The following is a 15,738-nucleotide window of genomic DNA, read 5'->3' as shown; positions in this document are numbered from 1 at the left end:
CACAGGGTTTGCGATCCAGGTCTTCCTGATTCTGCCCCGAGCGGAAGTGTCCAGCCGATTCCACTTGGGATCGACCTCAGGTTAGGGTTCCTTTCCTACTAGCAAAGTCCCAACCTTTCAGCTGAATGGTCTAGACCCATTCCTTTGTCCTAAAACTAGAATAATCTGAAGAGTCTACATCCACTGATACTAGGTCGTTATTATCTCAACATTTGAGAAAAGTTCCCAGCTAACCAGGACCACCCTTCCGTATAATGGACCTGAGTCACGTCCACCGCACTTTCCTTAGTTTGCTTTAGTTATCTAATTACCTAACACATTACGTTTTGACATGCAAAATCAGCTCCCTTAATTAAACAAATTAATCACGGGTTTCTTCACGTAACTTAGTCACTGGCACAAAAAGAATGTCAAGCAATTTCATTTTTCTCAAACATCTGTTCTTTATTTATCATAATTCCGGATTACATCCAACATCATGCTCGAAGGCCATCCCAGCAATCTATAGGATCGTTGTTCCAAGTTCCGCTCGTAGACTAGTACTCGGGCCTCGAGATCCCATCTCAAGTCACATCGTCCCCTTGTATGGCATCCGGAGGCAAGGGATTTACAACCAGAGCCTCCCTTGGCACCCAAGCGTCCTCTCGCTCCAAGCAGTACTGATGCAGGGACCTCTCGCGGCGGCTTAGGTCCATATACCCAGTGCTGCTAACAACCCCCTTGGATAGGGCTAGGCAGACAATCCGAGGTAACTGTTCCTGCCTCTCCCTCCAGGCTTTCAATCTGAAGCATTAAGTGTTTTTCCTTGAATTAGTTCCTTGAGCAATGAGATCAATTAATGTACCTAAATACAAGCACAAACATTTCCAAGGTCGTTTGTGTGACCGACTGCTAAGGTGTGACTCCTTTTTCCCGGATGCCCCAGCACGTGATCTTGGGTCTTTCCGCGACTTGGCAAATTCCCAATAATTTCAACAAGAGAAAATGGTATTGAGAAGCTGACTTATACTTTCCCCTTTTCCTTGGGTTTTTCTCTTGGGGTATCTTAGTCCCTAACTCAAGCACTGGCTGGTCAGTCAAGGCAAAGGACATGTCTTATTTGCAACCCAACCAAGGGTCTTTTAATATCTAACTCTAGCCAAGCTCAGTTAACACACATGAAAACACATGATTCCTCATTTAAACTTTCAAGATGCGGTTTAGATGCATGCAATCCTTCCAATTCTCTTAGTGCGGTTCTATGCAGGATTTCCCAAACCAACATGCACATTGTGGGTTTAGTATAGTTGTCCCCTAAATGACTTTTATCTCTCTTTATTCTTGGCAATGAATACTTATCTCTAATGCACTGGATCACATGTGACTTGCATCTATGGAAGTCTAGGCTTTTATCCTAACAATATAAGTGTATCTTATGAACATAAATTAACATTTCATGTGTTTCTTTTAACCATGATTGTGCAACATGCATTCTAAATGACTATTCATGCACTGAACTGGTTAAAAAGCTATCATCTTATGTGAAATAAGGTGATAAACTTATCATTTTATGTGAGTAAAAGCTATCATTTCTTGTGAGGTAAAGCGTTAACCTTATCATTTTACGTGCATAAAATCTTATGGAAAATCAACCTCTATCGTTTCGAGCGTGCAACTTAGTTCTTAGAATAAACAAAACCTTATGCACGACATTATCCCTTCCACAAGAAATAAGTCCTAAATTAATTTTTTAAAATGCTTGGAAGCTAGGCTTGATTCGTGTGTGCTGTGTTGGTTGTTCCGCTCATCCCTCTAGCATAACGACCGGTGGTTTGGGTGCCTGTGCTTCCCACGACTTTCTTCTTGGGAGCCATTCACCTTGCGGAGATTGGGCAGTCCAGACCTTAACGGTTCCAGTTAGACAGGATTGGTTGGGAAGACCAATGGATGTGGTTCATTGCCAGGAGAGTGGTTTGGGTGACTCGTAGCGGTTACCCCCTTTTCTCTCTCTTCTTCTTCTTTTCTTCCTCTCCTCCTTTCTCTCTCTCTCTTTTCTTCTTCTTTGCTTTTCTTACTCTCCTACTCTCTCTCCCTCTCCTTCTCTTCTCCTACTTCTCTCTTATTCCTCTACTCTCTCTCTCTCTCTCCTTTTCTCTCTCTTCTTCTCCTTCTCCCATTTCTTTCTCCTCTGCTCCTTCCTCTTTTCCTTCTTCTACCACTTCTCACCTCTCTCCCTCTACCTCTTCTTCTTCTTCCTCTACCTCTCTCCTTTCCCTTCTTCTTCTCCTCTCCTCCTTCTCTCCCTCTTCTTTCTCTTTCTCTACCCCTCTCCTACTCCTCTTCTTCCACTAACCTCCCTCTACTTCCCTCTCCTCTATCTTCTTTTCCTCCCTCCTTCTCCTTCACTCCTTCTCCTTCTCTTCTCTTTCTCCCTCATTCTTTCTCTTCCACCTCCTTCTTCTTCTCTACCCACTTCTTCTTTCCTCTTCTCTTCCTCCTACTTTCTCTTCCCTCCATATACTTCTTGTCCTATCCTCCTTCTACTTCTTTTCCTCTCCTTCTTATATTTCTTATCCTCTCCTCCTTCTACTTCTTATCCTCTCCTCCTTCTACTTCTTATCCTCTCCTTCTCCCTTTCCCCTCACGGCTGGTCAGGGTAGTAACCAGGGAGGGAGGCAGTGTTTTTGAGAGGGCCTGCCTCTCCTTCTACTTCTTGTCCTCTCCTCCTTCTACTTCTTATCCTCTCCTCCTTCTACTTCTTATCCTCTCCTCCTTCTACTCCTTATCCTCTCCTTTTTCTACTTCTTATCCTCTCCTTCTCCCTTTCCCCTCACGGTTGGTCAGGGTGACAACCAGGGAGGGAGGTGGCGTTTTTGAGAGGGCATGCCTCTCCTTCTCCCTTTCTCTTCACGATCGTCAAGGTGGCACTCACGGGGGGGAGACGGCTGGTTTGGAAGTCTCGAGGAGGGTTCCACAACTAAATAGTAAAGGGGGGGTGACTAAGGTCGGAGGACCCCGGGCCCATTTCAGAATGACAAAGGGTGGGTTAAGTTGTCCCTTAGGTGGCGGCGTGGTGAGTTTGCCCACACCTGTCGTGTAGCGAAAACATAGGGGACAACATTTGAGGCCTAGGCAGCAACTGGCGATTATGGATAAAGCCCAAGGAAGGGGAGTGCACATCACCGAACGAAGGGGGGGGGGAGAACCTTCTATCGACGGCCTCAAGGCCCTACAGCAATTGATGGGGGGGCTTTGACGTGCATGGAGGGGCATAGCTTCCTCTCTTCTCTTGCCCGAGAAGGTGAGAAGTCCTATATAAGGGGAGGGGAGGGGAGGAGATAGGTGGCATGGTCACCCTCCACCTAGAGGTTGCATGTCTCCCCCCCTCATCATCCACCACTCCCACTCTCTCTCCCCCTCCCTCGACTGCTATCGGTGCTGGGGAGAGAGGGGGAATAAAAAAATTTGAACTAGGGAAAATAAAAATTTTCATTTTCTTACAAATCTTTTAGGGGAGGGTTCCTATGGCCCATTACATTCTCTTCCCCTTAGAGGAATCGAGATGTCCTCATCTCGGGAGGACCTGGGGGTATTGTTGGTTTAGAGTATCTTCGTCCATCTAGGTATCATCCTCTTCGGGATAATATTTCCACTGGACGATGTATTCTCTCAAGGTTCTTGACCTCAAATGCCTCTCCCTGACATCTAGGACTCTATCAGCCCGTAGCTCAAGGACTCCTTGGCTAGGCATTACAACTTATTGATCATCAAGTATATGATTTGGATTAGGTAGATACTTTTTCAATAGGAAAACGTGGAATACGTTATGCACTTTAGGGTTGCGGGCAGCTATAGTCTCTAAGCATTAGGTCCTAGGCACTTAGTGATCTTATAAGCTCCACAATACCTTGGATTTAGCTTCCTGAACTCTCCCAAGGATAGTGAACTCTTTTTGGGGCGTACGCGGATGAAAACCATATCACCTTCAGCGTAGGATCTGTCTTGCCTTTTTAAGTCCGCGTAAGCCTTCCGTCTATCCTTGGCGGCTTGGATGCCTTGTCTTATTGACATGATTTGGTCATCCATGTATTCCAGCATCTGCTTCGAAGCTTCTACCCTCAAGGTTGGATCCGAGAAGCTCAAAGGGGTACGACAATCGTGCCCATACAATGTTTAGAAAGGGTTCATCTGAATACTTTATTGGTAAGAAGCATTGTAGGCAAACTCAACCAGTGGCAAATATTGAATCCGCTTTTTGGGTTCACGATAGCAGTATGCCCTAAGCATATCTTCAATGACTTGGTTGACGCGTTCCGTTTGACCATCAGTTTGGGGATGGTAAGCTGTACTGAAATAGAGTTGAGTCCCAATGGCCTCGAAGATAGCCCTCCAAGAGTGTGATGTGAAGAGAGAGTCACGATCACTAATGATTCTTCTGGGTAATCCATGCAGTTTGAATATTTCCTTGATGAATACTCTAGAAATGTCTGAGGCTTTATAGTTTGTCTTGACAAGGATGAGATGTGCAACCTTGGTGAGCATATCTACTACAACCATAATAGAGTTGTATCCTCCCTGAACTTGGGGTAGGCTAACAACAAAGTCCATACCAATGAATTTGCATTTCATTTCGGGAATGTCAAGTGGTTGAAACTTCCCAGGCATTTTGACATGTTTCATCTTAATGCGTTGACAAGACAAACATTCTGTGACATATTTGAGAACGCCACCTTTGAGCCTATCCCAATAATAGCTCTTCCTGACCCCATTAAGGGTCTTGGCATAGCCAGGATGCCCTGAAAAAGGGGAGTCATGGGATTCCCAAAGTATCTTCTGCTTGAGAGATTAGTTAGCAGGGATACATAATCTTGTCCTAAAGTAGACAAGTCCACTATTGACGGAGAATTCTTGATACTTCATCTTTATCTTCAGGTCTTGATCTTTGATGGGGATCTCCCTTAGCAATTTTTGGTAGATTGGGTCATGACATGCCTCTTCTCTAGCTAGCTCAAGAATTGGGTTTTTTGGCATTGATACCTTTGTGGCTAGAGTTCTTGCTGTTGATGGATCTTGCAAAATTAGAGCTCTTCAGGAAATATGTCTGTGTATTCCTTTAACCATGAAAGTTCTTCCCCAGATTCTTGATTCTAATCTAGCTTATTCAGTTTAATTAGATAGACAGGTAGACTCTTTCTAACTCCTTTATTATCTGTGTTGCTTTTGTCAGCTAAATTTTTGGCTTACCAGCCTCTCCTTGAGTTGTAACTAGTTCCCCTTCAAAATTTCGAAAGGAGACTTGGCCCTTTCCACAGTGGATGTGGGCATCATTGGGTATTAGCCAATCCATTTCGAGCAAACATTCGTGGACACCTAGGTTCATTACCCTAAATCTCACCGAAGTTGGCTTCCCACCTAGTAGGAATTTCACCTTAGCAGTTTTCCTGGTACAAGAGACCTCACGACCATTTGCCAATTCCATAAGTAAAGTAGGTGTGTCTATTGTGGCTATCCCTAGTCTTTTTGCATAGATCAATGAAATGAAGGAATGTGTACTGCCACAATCAATTAAGGTTTTGAAGCTTTTACCTTCATAATCCAATGGAGTTTGGATCACCGAGAATTGGCGATTTTGACCCTTCTTGTGAAGAGCGGCGTGAACTATTTCCCTCTCAATGTGAGCATCCATGGATGGATCTTCTTTGTCGCCCAGCTCCTTGTTGGAAACACTGGAGGTTCTCCATCTAGCCATGACGATGGTTCCTTGGCCATGGGGGGCTCCTTGGAATGACCCTTGGCGATGTCCTCTCCTAAGCTTGGGACATTGCCTCTTGAAGTGTCTGGGCTCATTGCAATGGAAGCAAGGTAGATTGCGATCATTACCCGGTGTAGGAACAAAGTTGTTGACAGAATTGGTCCTCAATTTTTTCCTTTGTCCCTTATTTTGACCTTGCGCTCTCTTAGACTGGGCCCTATACATTCCCTTGTTCTAATCCCTGTAAGGCCAAGTCCTGTTGTTCTTTGGCTTGGTCTGCACCTCCTGTATTATTGGTGCAACTCGAATGAGTGTGTCTTGTAAGTCTATTGACCGCATTGATTCCAAGCAGGTATTTATGGGTGGATTTAGCCCAGCACAAAACTTTAACACCTGTTGTGTCATATCCATTTGTGGCACGTACTTTAAGAGAGAGAAGAACTTTGAATAATATACATCAAGGGATAGTCCAAGCTGCTTCAATCCATAGAATTTGTTCATCTTCTGTGTGTGGTAGGCAGGGGGTAGGTACCTCCCTCGCACAGCTTCCTTAAGCTTCTCCCAAGTGACTGTCCCTTCCGAGATCCCTTGGTCTCTGCACCACTGTTTCCACCAAAGTCTTGTTTTGCCTGTAAGTTTAAGTATGGCGACCATAGCTTGGTTAGCAAGTGCAGTTCCTGCTACCTCAAAATAGTCCTCCATGGACTCGATCCAGATCTCGGCATCAGTTTGAACAGTCCTTCCCGTACCATCGAATTCAGGTGGCTTGATTTCTTGAGAATGAATTTCTTCTCTTGAATCACAGCTGTACTTAGTGCAGGGGTCGGACTTGGAACCTGCACTTGGGGTTGCGCCTGGGCAATAAGATTCTTTATGTTAAAAATTTACCAAACGTTTCTCACATTATGTTAATATGACCAGCACAACTTTTAGCCAAGTGATCTAATCACTTAACTCCTTTGCAGACATTTACAGGCAGGATAGACAATAGTAAAAATCTTATTCATTTATGAGGGCATAGCCCTTTGAGTACATTTATTTTAGGAAAGTAGAACAAGCTGATTGACACATCAGTTTAGGGAAAATAGGATTGTGTTACAATCAGCTACAGGGACTGAGTAATAATATGGAGAGGGGTCAAGGATTTTGAGGAATCGATAAGTCATAGGAAGCTTGGGGTATCCCTTCCTTTGATACCCATTCTTTTCATAATGCCCCGGCACTTTGATTCTATCGGCAGGGATCACTCAAGTCACTTCTTCATACACATACTTGTTCTGCTTGACTTGCCAACCGCCAACATGTAGGGTTGCATTTGTGTGAGCTTCAACAAATATGAACAGCTTCGCGATCTTTAAATCCTCCATCCACTTGATTCTCTTTAAGTTGGTCTGAAGGTATGCAAGTCGGTGGGCTACTATGTAGTATATTCATGATTCTCCCGTCCATCTCCGTTCCGTATACAAGGGTGAAGGATTGTAGATGCGGTCTAGAATATTCATCATGCCTAGCCTCCGTCGATAATTCGAAGCATGCATTGTAGTCATAAACATAACATGGAACACCAAGAATTTGTTCCATGCTTTGTGACTCTGCAGCCTAGTATCCATAAGTGAATAAGGACATGTTCTCAACAACAATCATTGCTCTATTCCCCTCACCTTCCCCTGGTTGACCCCTCAATCCCTTTACTTTCCTCCATTAAGTTCCTTCGTATATATTAGATTCCCTTGGTTTGCTCTGATACCAACTGTAATGTGCCCCTTTGTCCGCTTGCGGGACACATCTTAGCAGCCCATCGGGAGGAGGGTCTAGAAGGCTCCACCTAGCACTCGCAGGGAATGACACATGGTTTGCGATCTAGGTCTTCCCAAGTCTGCCTCGAGCGGAAGTGTCCAGCTGATTCCACTTGGGATCGACCTGAGGTTAGTGTTCCTTTCCTACCAACAAAGTCTCAACCTTTCTGTCAAACAGCCTCGACCCATTCCTTTGTTCTAAAACCAGAATAAATCAAAGATTCTACATCCACTGATACTAGATCATTATTATTTCAACATTTGAGAAAAGTTCCCAGCTAACCGGGACCACCCTTCCATAAGACGAACCTGAGTCATGTCCACCGCACTTTCCTCAGTTTGCTTTAGTTATCTAATTACCTAACACATTATGTTTTCACATGCAAAATTAGCTCCCTTAATTAAACAAATTAATCACGGGTTCCTTCACGTAACTTAGGCACTGACACAAAAACAATGTCAAGTAAGTTTCTTTTTCTCAAACATCTATTCTTTATTTATCATAATTCCGGATTACATCCAACATCACGCCCGAAGGCCATCCCAGCAATCTATAGGATCGTTGTTCCAAGTTCCGCTCATAGACTAGTGCCCGGGCCTCGAGATCCCATCTCAAGTCACATCAGCCCCTTGTAGGGCATCCGAAGGCAAGGGATTTATAACCAGAGCCTCCCCTGGCACCCAAGCGTCCTTCCGCTCCAAGCAATACCGATGGAGGGACCTCTCGCGGCGGCTTAGGTCCATATACCCGATGCTGCTAACAACCCCCTTGGATAGGGCCAGGCAGACAGTCAGAGGTAACTGTTCCTGCCTCTCCCTCTAGGCTTTCAATCTGAAGCATTAAGTGTTTTTCCTTGAATTATTTCCTTGAGCAACGAGATCAATTAATGTACCTAAGTACAAGCACGAACATTTCCAAGGTCGTTTGTGTGACCGACTGCTAAGGTGTGACTCCTTTTTCTCGGATGCCCCAGCACCCGCTCAGAGTGAACCCTATATCTCATCTCAAACATGACTTTGTCCCCTTTGGTTTGAATTAAAAATATCCCCAATCAGAGCTATGTTCCAAAAGTTATGACCATTTTAATGCACTGAGGTTGGACATGGCATAAACCACTCCAGGACAAGCACAAAAATCCAAATCTAGATTTATTTGATCATACTCTATCACAAATTGTAATCAAAGAGGGCTTCCTTCCCTTTGATTTGAATGAAAAATATTCTTGATTGGAGTTTCCACATTACACCGCATTTACTAATAGTGGGTGCTGCGGATTGTATCTAAATGGCTGGCCAAAAAGGAAAAAGTATAGCCCATGAAGAGGTCTAGAGGGAGATTGGGGACACCAAGATATGAATGAATGATAAAAATATATCAACACAAGATTATCATGGTGATATGCATGAAGAAGTGCTTGATATGGATCCCTATAGCGTGCTCAATCACACTCTATGTTTGCATGAGCTTTATCAGATGGAAAGACATAATGGCATGGTTGCCAACCATCACTAGATGATGATTCCAACCCTCGAGTAGCTCACAACTCTTATAGCTCAATTAGCTACCAGTATAGCCCAAGAAAAGATGAATGAATCTAAGTTTGACTACCCCTATCACTGGAGTCACTACATGGTCCATAGGGAACTCTTGAATCCAAGGGGATTCCACCTTCTACCTAACAAGTTGGTGAACCCTCTCATTCTAAAATGATAAGCCTCTTTTGAGCTCCCCCATCATCCATGCAACCAACCCTCCAATGAGACCCTCAGCCACCATTGGTAGAAGTTCCCCTACTCTTCCTAGGAGCCCCAATGGAAAATATATGGCTCAGTCCCATCATGAACAATATGGTATTGATGGCCAACATGGTAATAATGGGTAGCATGGCTATAATGGACACCATGAAATAAATGCACAACATGGTATGTACGGAGAGCAAGGTATGTACGACCATCATGGTGTGTATGGAAAACAAGGTTTCCATGGGCACCAAAGCCCTAATGATCTTTGTGACATGTTCCTTGTTACTAGGTACAATGGGTAACCCTATCGCCGTCAGACTTGGAAGAATGGACTTGCAAATTTGTGGGCTTTGTCATTTTCTAGTGTTTCCTTTTGGATTGACTAATGCCCTTGCCAAATTTAGAGCCTCATGAATAAAATCCTCCATCCCTTCATGTTCAAGTTTGTACTCATTTTCTTTGATGACATTCTCATTTAGAGCAAGTTACAAGAGGAGCACTTCGCACATGTCATAAGGGTATTTGATATCTCAAGAGAGCATCAACTCTTTGCTAAGGAAAGTAAGTGTATCTTCATGTAGACATCAGTGGAGTACTTGGGACACATTGTTAGCAACAATGGCACACAAACTCATCCCAAGAAGGTGCAATGTGCTAAGGACTGGCCCACTCTATCTACCACTACTTCATTACATAGTTTCCTTGGTCTCTCTTTATTTTACAAACACTACATTAAGCATTATGCCTCCATTACACACCTTTTACTGATCAGTTAACAAATGAATTATTATTTTGGGATGCTACTACACTGATTAAAACTTTAAGCAATTGAAGGAAGTTCTTACTCTAGTCCCCATCCTTATATGCCCTAATTTCTCTAAGGAGTTTACCATTTAGTGTGATGCCAGTGATATAGGTATTGATGCTATATTTCTGCAAGAGTATGGTGTGATTGCTTTTGAAAGCTATAAGCATGATAACAAGGAGATGCAAATGAATGTGTATGACCAAGAGATATTGGCTATCCTCCATGCTATTAAGAAATGGCACTAGTACTTATATAGCAGCTAGTTGTGTGTTTATAATTTTCAAGAGAAATTATTTTAAGACTCCATGTCATTATATACAAAATTATTTACTAATTCAAAATACTATTAACTAACCTAGTTAATATACAAAACTATTACTACTTATATCATGATATTACATTTTAAACCTAGAGTTCTTGTTGTAATATATCAGGTAAATATGACACTTAGAAATATTTTGTTCTCTTATCTAATGAGATCATATTTTTCTAAAATTGTGCCAATGTTGAATATGGTCTTTATTTAAGAAATAACAAACTCTGTAGCTAAGCTTCATGGGTTCTTTTCACAAGATTCAAAGTGATCCGTGATGACAATGAGGAAGAACTAGGTCTTGTGTGTTGAGATGGCAAGCTCAACATGTGTGGAAATTGATGATAGACCTCTGGGTTAGATGGGTCACTTATTATATTTAGTGTGTTGCACCTACCTAAAATCGGTATAATTATAGTGCAAGTCGATTAGTATAGTTAGTTATGCATTGCTTGACTTAGTAGAATACTTTCCTATATTTTGTATCCTATCTATACTTTATATACAGTATATTGTGAGAGGAAGAAGATGAAAAAAATGAGCAAGAAAATTTTGTGAGCCTCCATCTCTCTTCTTGTGTTCTTGAGTGAGCTTTCTCTTGTGTGTGTGGTGTGTGTTTGGCATAGCAGCTTAAGAAAGTCTTCCCACCATGCAATTCTTGATATTGTGAGGCTAAGAAACGATGGATCTAGGCTTACCTATGCTTAAATACATGAATAAATTAAGGGTGATGAACTTATAGATGGATCTTTTAACTTCATTCGCAGGTTAATAGGCTTCTGTTCTCCTTGGTAATATCTATATTTTATCTCATTCAAGCTTGTATTCATTGGGCCGTGGCATTGGAACAGGTCTGGTTACCTTAGGTTATCATGCATGTCCATTGTGCGGGCCGTAGTTAGACTCCCGAAGGTCATGAACCATGAAGAAGATGGTATATCAAGGACACACCACTTTCTTGCCAGAAGATCATGAACTCAAGGAAGGTCTTCTTGGATGACCTTCAACACGTATGAACGCCGCAAGTTGGTACAAGCTGAAAATGGTCCACACGGAGTCACATCTAATTAGAATGCGGCGGTTCTCAGTTTTCTATGAGTTGCCATATTGGACCCACTTACAGGTCAATCCCATGTATATTTTCAAGAATGTGGGTAGCCTGCTATGGGACCACATCACAGGAAAGAGAGACAATATAGGGGCACGAATGGATTTGAAGGAGGTAGGTAAGATGGAGGCGCTTTTGCCACAATTGAGTGCTGATGGTCACGTGTAGCTACCTCGCGCTCCTTGGGTTTTGTCCACTAAAGAAGAGTGCATTGTGAAGCAAGTAGTCAAGTCTATCCGCACTCCGATGGGTATGATGTGTTCTCTCAAGTCTGCATTTTCTAAAGACGACCAATTATCAGGGCTAAAGTCCCATGACTGGCATAAGATATGTCAGGTTTGTACTATGAATGGATTGTAATTGGCATGTGCATTTTGCTATTTGGAGTGTAGCCATTATTCATAATTCTTTCTGATTTGTGGCAGTTTGTACTAGCGATCGCGATTGCAGGATGTCTTACTCCAGAAATATGCGGGGCCATTTACAAGTTCTCAACTTTGATGCAATGGATCTCAGAGAAGGAGATTAAGATGTCCTCTATTGAATCCGCGAGGCGGGGAGCAGTGGAGATGGTCTGTCTCTTTGAGAAATACCTGCCTACCAGTATGCTCACCATAAAAATCCACCTTCTTGTGCATCTTGTAGATGAAGTGGAGATTGCTCGACCTGTCCATACGCGATAGATGTTCTTCTTGGAGCACTTACAACCACGACTACGACTACGACCACGACCATGACCACGACCACGACCATGACTACGACTAACACTATGACTACTTATATAGAGATGAAGAGAGAGACAAGAGTTGAGAGAATAGAGAGGAGAAAGAGAGAGATCCGACTAGAGCATTTGACACCCATAGTCAACACACCATGGAAAACACAAGCACAAATTGACATTGAATTATGGCAAGAAAATCCACCACAAAACAATAGTTATAATACTCAAGGTAGGATCTCAAAGTCTTATTGATTTCAATCGGTCATGGATGCCATACTATGGGTAGGTTGCACTCACTAAGAATAGAATTGGCAATTCACCTCATCTTCTCTCCATCATCAATAGAATTCTCATTTACCATTTACAACTCACCCACCTTCTCTCCACACTATTGCACACTACAATCTCTATGAGGGCATGAGATTGGGATCTCCAAAGATACCAAAGCATGATGTCTAGCTTGATGGTTGCATATATACTACTATTACTCGTGGAATAAACCTTAAAATAGTTATTATGCTCAAATATATACTTGTTAGAGTAGAAATTTGTTCCTAAGACTATTCTAAGGAAGAAAAAGGGTTAATGATAAAAGAGTGTCCTTCCTTGCAAGTGATTTTATATTATATTTACTAATTAAAATTGATAGTTAAGGATGAGTTTCCTAAGAGATCTTGTGGTGATGCTGTTTTAGTTTTGCGAAGCATATGAAGGATGCTATTTTAGTTTTTTGTATTTGTCTTTTTAAGAAGAGATTGATTTTTATGGAATATCCAAAGTTATTTTTGGATTTACGTTATGAAAAATGAATGTTTTTCATACTGATAGGTTGATTGCCTTTGTTATATACTTGTGTGATGGAGGCTAGGATTGGCCCCATGTATGAGAGGTCTCTTTGCAGGAAGAATATTATGCTAGGAGGCACAAGTATGCTAAGGCTCTCTAGCCATATATCCCTTAGGTTTATTGAGGATTAGCCTAACCCCTATGAGCCTAGGATGAGCTTATTGTAAGATCTTATTTACTTTTCTCTCTTTCTCTCCCTCTCTCATTTCCTCTCCCTCCCTCACCCTCACCCTCTCTTTCTCTCTTTCCCTATTAAGTTTAATATTTTTTCTCTCTTTTTCTCTCTCCTCTCCCTCTCTCATTTCATTTTCTCTCTTTCTCTCCCTCTCTCATTTCCTCTCCCTCCCTCTCCCTCTCCCTCTCCCTCTCCCTATTATGTTTAATGCCTCCCTCCCTCTCTCTCTCCCTCTCCCTCTCTCATTTTCTCTCCCTCCCCCTCTCTTTCCCTCTCCCTCCCTTTCCCTCTCCTTCCCTCTTCCTTTCCCATTTCCTCCCCCTCCCTCTCCCTCTCCCATTTCCTCTCCCTCCCTTTCCCTCTCCTTCCCTCTTCCTTTCCCATTTCCTCCCCCTCCCTCTCCCTCTCCCATTTCCTCCCTCTCCCTCTCCCTCTCTCTCATTTTCCTATTATGTTTAATGTCTCCCTCCCTCTCCCTCTCCCTCTTTTTTTTCCTTATTATGTTTAATGTCTCCCTCTCTTTCTCCCTCTCCCTCTCTCATTTCCTCTCCCTCTCTCAGTATACTCAAATTATACAAAAAAAAGTAAAAGAGAGAGAGAATGCACTCTGCCTCCCTCTCCTTCTCTCATTTCATCCCCCTCCCTCTTCCATTTCCTCCCTCTCCTCTCCCTCCCTCTCTTTCTCTCTCTCTCTCTCTCTCTCTCTCTCCCTCTCCCTCTCCCTCTCTTTCTCTCTCTCTCTCCCTCCCTCCCTCTCCCTCTCTCATTTCCTCCTCCTCCCTCTCCCATTTCCTCCATCTCCATCTCCCTCTCTTTCTCTCTCATTTCCTCTCCCTCTCTCAATATACACAAATTATATTAGAAAAAGTAAAAGAGAGAGAGAATGCACTCTACCTCCCTCTCTCTCTCTCATTTCCTCTCCCTCCCTCTCCCTCTCACTTTCCCTCTCTTTCTCTCTCATTTCCTCTCCCTCTCTCAATATACACAAATTATATTAGAAAAAGTAAAAGAGAGAGAATGCACTCTACCTCCCTCTCTCTCTCTCTCTCATTTCCTCTCCCTCTCCCTCTCACTCTCCCTCTCTTTCTCTCTCATTTCCTCTCCCTCTCTCAATATACACAAATTAAACCCTAAATAAGTAAAAGAGAGAGAGAATGGACTCACCGTAAAGATTCGAAGAAGGGTTTCGCGGCTCCTCTTCGCGACAGCGGCCGCGGCGGTGGTGAGATGCCTTCTTTCTCTCTTTCTCTCCCTCTAAGCAAAACAATCACTCTCTCTCTCTCTCCCTCTCGAAAACTTTCAGAATGCGCAAAATGAAACGTGCTCGGGTTTTGGCCCGCGTTTTTTTCTCTGTGGAGCGTCGCTATTTGCCTCGCTATTAGCATCGCATAATAGCGACGCCGCTATTTATCATCGTTAATCGGCATCGCTATGACCTGATATCCTTGTAGGGCCTAGGTAGGCTGGTAAAGGTTCACATCTAATCAGTCTCCCACTCATTCAACAAACTGGACATTTCTAGTTGACCAAGCCAACTTGGCTTATCCAGTGTCACCCTTCATTGCATCACTCATTCAACAAATCTTGGAAAATTGCTCAATGACTTTGTAAGAAGCTTTCTTGTGTTTCATAGAATAAAGGTATGCATTCCTTATCTCTAAGAAGACTTTTTAATTGTGCTTCCAAGTGAATCCTTGTCTTTTTTCAATTCATGTGTCTTATTTGTGTATAAGAGAAGGAGACACCATGAGGGCACCATTCTTTGTAATGATTGATTTTGAGCATGTCATCGCCATTGACCTATATACAGCATGATACATGTTCTTTTGCAAGGAATGAGAGTGTTACAAGTCTTGAGAAGACTCCAATGATTTTGGCAGCTCCTTATAGCTATTATACTTAGTGGGTAGCCATTACCTGAACATACGTCATGGCAAACAGTCTATTAGTGGAAGCACCCTCTGTATGACTCGATGATGCATAGTGTCCCTATTATTTTTCTTTCTAATTAGTCTACTTCTTCTAGCACTCTTTGGCAATGTGTCCATACTTGCCACAATAGTGACAATCCTTATCTTTTCGGATTATCTTGAGTGTGCTTTGACTGCTAATCATAGGGGGCACAAGAAAGAATGTGACACATGTAGTTATTTATTATGCTTGAGAACTCCCTCAGTGGAGTCAGTCATGAATATATGTATATATAGTGCGAGTTCAAAATAAGGGGTTTTTAAAATACAAATTTAAAACATTTTTTACATATAGAAAGGTGTCATATAAAGGGGTTACTTACAGATTGAATAGAAAAGGGTTGTGTTTTATTCAAGAAAATTTCACAGAATATAATATTTATAAATAGTCCATGAATGCACGTTATATACAAAATATATATATAGTGAACCCCCCGAGAGAACTCCAATATGCAATAGCTAAGCTTGGCTAGGCTAGGCCTTATTAATCAATCTTAATCATAGTTTTATAATATCCTTATTACATT

This window comes from Lygodium microphyllum, chromosome 8, assembly GCF_053477565.2.
Source record: "Lygodium microphyllum isolate KBCC chromosome 8, Lygodium_microphyllum_v1.1.10, whole genome shotgun sequence".
Lineage (NCBI taxonomy): Eukaryota > Viridiplantae > Streptophyta > Polypodiopsida > Schizaeales > Lygodiaceae > Lygodium > Lygodium microphyllum.
This window is presented reverse-complemented; position numbering follows the sequence as displayed.